The following is a 6,000-nucleotide window of genomic DNA, read 5'->3' as shown; positions in this document are numbered from 1 at the left end:
TTGTTGTGCTTATCATTCCCCATAAAGTGTACAGGGTGGGTTTACAATATCTGAGGCCCCAAGCAATCGACCAACCCATGGACCCATTTAGAACATTTTTGCTTGAACAATTGCATTAAAACTGATTTTAAATCATAATTTTACATTCAACCTATCAGCCATTGTTACCAAGTACATTCAAAACGTTTAATGAAATAGAAATCTAGTTAAAGATAGGCCTAATGAATGCATGCAATCAATAACATTTCAGAATTCAGTTGTTATTTATTATTATTATAACCTATCAATTATTTATGAACGTCCAGATTGTCATTATAATATGATGTATTATTATTATTATTTTGAGGATTTGTTGTATACAATAGTAATACATGGACATCTGTATTATCTACTTTTATTTCACCTTATTTTCTAATGCTGCAGTGTATTGTTCGCCATGTTGCAGAAGTCTGTATTTTATGTAAGCATAGTAAGCAACATATGAAGCAGTTTTATAACAGTAAACAAGGAACGGCAGCCCCTCAACACACTAGAGTAGTTAAGGTAAAAAACACTGACGTTTATCAATCGCTTTGCTTGATGCAGAACAATCTGGAATACGGTTAAACAATGAAACAGTCCCCTCTTTGCAACCAGAACTTGTTCAGAATGTTACATTTTTCTGACACCTACGCTAAAAACAATAGACTCAGCACAACGAATGAAACAGAACACAGATGTCTTGACATGTGTTTTGAGACCTGAAGTTCATTTTAACTTGACACAGTGTCTAAAAATGTGCCGGTCCTGCGTGAGCAACACATTCTCACACCCAAACTCGTCACATATGGACGAAGCGTCCAGGACCCCTTGGCGTCACTTATTGACGCACTGGGTATACCTTTGGCGTCATTTTTCAACGTGCAGGGTAGTCCGATAGAACCGGAGCCTGTTGAAATTTGACGTCTTGGGCTGCGAATGGGTCGAGAGTCGAGACTGCAATAAATAAAAATAAAAAGGAATAGGCTACAGTAAATGATCTATGCCAGGGCTAGTATAATGGTGGCCCCCAGATCATCTTTATCTGGCCCTCCAACTGTTTTTTTATGTTTAAAAACCCTCACAATCTGATATCAAAGTGCCCTCTCAGCAAAGGTTTAGCGCGTTCATAGGCAACCGCATTCATCGGTGAGTTTAACCGCATTCATCGGTGAGTTTAACAATTTAGAAGTCTATCGGACTACCCTGCACGTTGAAAAATGACGCCAAAGGTATTATACCCAGTAAGTGACGCCAAGGGGTCCTGGATATGGCAAGCCGAAGTGTTCACAAACGCCTGGCCAGGCGTCCGATTGCACATTGACACGTCAAAAGCGTGCGTTCGACAGCCAAACGCGCGTCAAAAGCGTGCGTTTTTGCCATAAAAGCGCGCGTTCTTAACGTGAAATTTGTGCACACAGAAAACGCACGCTTTTGACGCGTGTTTGGCTGTCGAACGCGCGTCAAAAGCGTGCGTTTTCTGTGTGCACTAAGCGCACAAATTTGGTCAGGCGTTTGTGAACACTTCGGCTTGCCATACCTGGACGCTTCGTCCATATGTGACGAGTTGGGGTGTGAGAATGTGTTGGTTCGGAAGGCCTGCATATTTTTTTATAAATTAAACACCCGAACTCAAGGTCCTACTTGAAAAACTATCCCGAGCCCGGGTGGACCTTTTATGTGAACCGCAGACAACAGCGTATTCGCACGTATACTCCAGTGGTTATTGGAACATTCCTAACGGGGCGCAATTGCGTGGTTTGCGTGGTGGTTAAAACAGCTATCAAGTGTACTCAAAATTTGACGTCCTGACAGAGATATCTACTCCGCCTCTCTTAGAAGCAATATGCATTTTACTGTTTGCGGTTTCGTCTTCACAACATTACATGCCGTGTTTCCAGTGAAAATGAAGACTTTAGAGTTCAGCACCTCAAGCTGTGAACAGTGAGTGACATAATATGCAAGGAGACCAGAAGAACTAAGAACATGTATGATTTCAGCATTGAGCAAAAATAACATTCATAAATAATACCCAAAACTAGAATAGAAATAAATTTGAACCAAATGTGGATTCAAACATGGAAAACCATCACTAATGCACATAAATGTCTCAGTAAGATCCTTGAGCTGTAATTAAAGCGGCCCTTAGTTCCAGCTATCTCTTGGGACGGCCTTATTTTCCAAAACCTTCATTTAGATGAGCGATGATGGTCTTTGATAGTTTTATTTATAACATGGTAAGTTTCTCCCCTTTGAAAGATCAATAGATCAAGTGTGGGTGGTTTCCTGGGGCAGAGAGTCAACTCTGAGTCGGGTACGTGTCTATAATTCATAGTCCTAGAGCTTGCGGATGCTTGGTTGCTCAGATGATTTCTGTACAACAGCAGACAGCCTTCGACCCACCTCTTTCTAAACCCGTCAGTGTCCACCCCTGCCCCCCGGCCACCCCCAAGGGAAATCACAACTGCTTCAAAGCTGCCTCGGCTATTGGAAAGAGAAGCCTGTCTATAATAAGAAATATTTCTGATTGTATAATTTTTCATTTCCTTCATTCATCACAGCCCAGTGAGTGAAGATTGCTGAAATTCAACACCTACAGTATCTGTCCATTCTTCACCTTGTCATTGTTCACCTCTACAGTTCAGAAACAAGTGTGCCATACTGCAATAACATTTACTTCTATTTCTCTTCTAACAGTTCTCAATAGAGTGCAACTGTCTGGTTCCGAAGTTAAAATCCCAATTATTTTTCCCATAGGGCAATTGATTATTAACAATAACTTCTAAAATTTGATATACAGATAACTACTGTGAGCTTTGTGGTTGTTTATCAATCATATATGCTTCTGCTGAAGCCATCAGCCCACATAAGTATAACTTCAATTTAAAAAAAAAAAACAATCGTGTTTATGTTACGTATACCTTGTCTTGTTTCACCTTTGCCCTTTGTTTACCATTTTTGTCACTTTTGTAATTCCTTAGTTTTCACTTTTGTCCCTTTTGTAGCTCCACAGTCTCCCTGTTAGCGTTCGTGTTCTCCGTTCATTGTTTTCACCTTCCCTCGTTAATTTGCCATTGGTTTCTGTTTATCACCGTGTTATCTTGTTTTGAGTTCTGTTTGTTCATTGGCCCCTTTGTCCCATGTTCATGTATTTATACCCTGGTTCTTTGTTCAGTCCTTGTCTATTGTTGAATGTTGTTTAGCCTGGTATGTTTTCCCTGCCCGTGTTTTCAGTTTTATGTTTATTTCCCCATTGAGGGTTTTCCTTTGTGTTTATCTATTGTCCACTTAATAAAGTAAGCTGCATTTGGATCCGCATCTCCTCGTCTGCCTTCGCTGCTCATTCGTAACAGAACGATAGACCAAAATGGATCCAGCAGCTTTCTTCGTGGAACTGACACGAGTGGATCTAAACATCCGTGAGTTCTCCCACTGTTTCTCCTGCTTGGCCGCCCACACCGGTTGGGATGACAACCTCCTGAAGACCGTGTACAGGATTGGTGTACCTAAACACCGGTGTTATGATTTGCCGGAGATTGGAGACTACACCTGGCAGGAATATGTGAGTCTCGTCGTGGAGGAATTCGCTGCTGGGGAACCTCCTCTCTCGATCCCGGCTCCCGCCTCTGGGCTCTCTACGCCTGCCACGGTCAGCGAGCCAGAGCCCACGCATGTCACTGTGAGTGAGCCAGAGCCCACACATGTCACTGTGAGCGAGCCTGAGTCCTCGTCAGCCACGGTGAGCGAGCCTGAGCCCTCGACCGTCCCCGAGCCAGCGCCTGTAGCCTCAGACGTCAGTGAGCCAGTGCCGATAGCCTCAAACGTCAATGAGCCAGTGCCTGTAGCCTCAGATGTCCGTGAGCCAGCGCCTGTAGCCTCAGATGTCCGTGAGCCAGCGCCTGTAGCCTCGACCGTCCCTGAGCCAGCTCCTGTAGCCTCAACCGTCCCTGAGCCAGCGCCTGTAGCCTCGACCGTCCCTGAGCCAGCGCCTGTAGCCATGACCGTCCAAGCGCCAACGCCTCCCGAGCTTTCCAGAGCTCCACCTTCCGAGCTTTCCAGAGCTCCGCCTCCCGAGCTTTCCAGAGCTCCGCCTTCCGAGCCTCCCGAGCTTTCCAGAGCTCCGCCTTCCGAGCTCTCCAGAGCTCCGCCTACCGAGTCTTCCAGGGCTCCTCTCGAGCTTCCCAGAGCTCCGCCTCCCGAGCCTCCTACGGCTCTGCGCCCAGAGACTCCAGAGCTTTCTAGGGCTCCGCCTCTCGTACATCCTACGGCTCCACCTCTCGAGCCTCCTACGGCTCCGCCTCCAGAGCCTCCTACGGCTCTGCTCCCAGATCCTCCCGAGCCTTCTAGGGCTCCGCCTCCCGAGCCTCCTTCGGCCCCGCCTCCTGAGCCTCCCGAGCCTTCTAGGGCTCTGCCTCCCGAGCTTCCTACGGCTCCGCCTCCCGAGCCTCCTACGGCTCTGCGCCCAGAGACTCCAGAGCCTTCTAGGGCTCCGCCTCTAGAGCATCCTACGGCTCGGCCTCCTGAGCCTCCCTCAGCTCCGCCTACTGAGCCTCCTAGGCCATCGCCTCCCTCGGCTCCACCTCCTGAGCCTCCCGAGCCTCCCGAGCCTCTCCCGGCTCCGCCTCCTGACCCTCCTACGGCTCCGCCTCCAGAGCCTCCTTCAGTTCCACCTCCTGAGCCTCCCCCGGCTCCGCCTCCAGTGGCTCCCTCAGCTCCGGCTTCTGAGCCTCCTAAGCCATCGCCTCCCTCGGCTCCACCTCCTGAGCCTCCCGAGCCTCTCCTGGCTCCGCCTCCTGAACCTCCCTCGGTTCTGCCTCCTGACCCTCCCCCGGCTCCGCCTCCAGTGGCTCCCTCAGCTCCGCCTTCTGAGCCTCCTAAGCCATCGCTTCCCTCGGCTCTGCCTCCCGGGCCTCCCTCGGCTGAACCGGTGCTTGCCCCATGGCCATCTCCTAGGCCACCAAAACCGGCCTCTGTCCTGTGGCCACCTCCCCGGTCGATACCTCCCTGGCCCCCTAAACCTGTCCCTTTGTGCCCCCAGGGACTGCCTAATTGGCCCCGTGGACTGTCTCATTTCCCTTTGTGCCCCCGTGGACTGTCTCATTTCCCCTCGTGGCCCCCCTTGAACTTCCTGCCTGCCCTTTGTGCCCCCTTGGACTTCCTGCCTGCCCTCTGTGCCCCTTGGACTGCCTTCTTGCTCTTGTGCACCCCTGGTCTGCCTGTCTGCCCCTGGTGCCATCATTTTGTTTCCTGTGGGTTTCTTGACTTTGTTTTTTTTTTCTTTAGGATCGTCTAGGATCCGATCCTTTGAGGGGGGGGCTCTGTTACGTATACCATGTCTTGTTTCACCTTTGCCCTTTGTTTACCATTTTTGTCACTTTTGTAATTCCTTAGTTTTCACTTTTGTCCCTTTTGTAGCTCCACAGTCTCCCTGTTAGCGTTCGTGTTCTCCGTTCATTGTTTTCACCTGCCCTCGTTAATTTGCCATTGGTTTCTGTTTATCACCTTGTTATCTTGTTTTGAGTTCTTCATGTATTTATACCCTGGTTCTTTGTTCAGTCCTTGTCTATCGTTGAATGTTGTTTAGCCTGGTATGTTTTCCCTGCCCGTGTTTTCAGTTTTATGTTTATTTCCCCATTGAGGGTTTTCCTTTGTGTTTATCTATTGTCCACTTAATAATGTAAGCTGCATTTGGATCCGCATCTCCTCGTCTGCCTTCGCTGCTCATTCGTAACAGTTTAATAGCAGAATTCCTGATGAAGAACTACACTACCCATGGTCCTGAAGAGAAAGATCCACCAATCCGAGAATCCTGGCCAACAAAGCCATGAAGTACTGTGTATAAATCAAAATAAAATATATTGATCACACACTTACAATCAACAACCTTAAATCAATAGTTTTCTATTTTTCATCACTTTTAATTATGATTATGTCATTTGATTATTAGGAAAAACAAATGAATGGGAAAATATACTACCAGAT

This window comes from Xyrauchen texanus, chromosome 49, assembly GCF_025860055.1.
Source record: "Xyrauchen texanus isolate HMW12.3.18 chromosome 49, RBS_HiC_50CHRs, whole genome shotgun sequence".
NCBI classification, from domain to species: domain Eukaryota; kingdom Metazoa; phylum Chordata; class Actinopteri; order Cypriniformes; family Catostomidae; genus Xyrauchen; species Xyrauchen texanus.
This window is presented reverse-complemented; position numbering follows the sequence as displayed.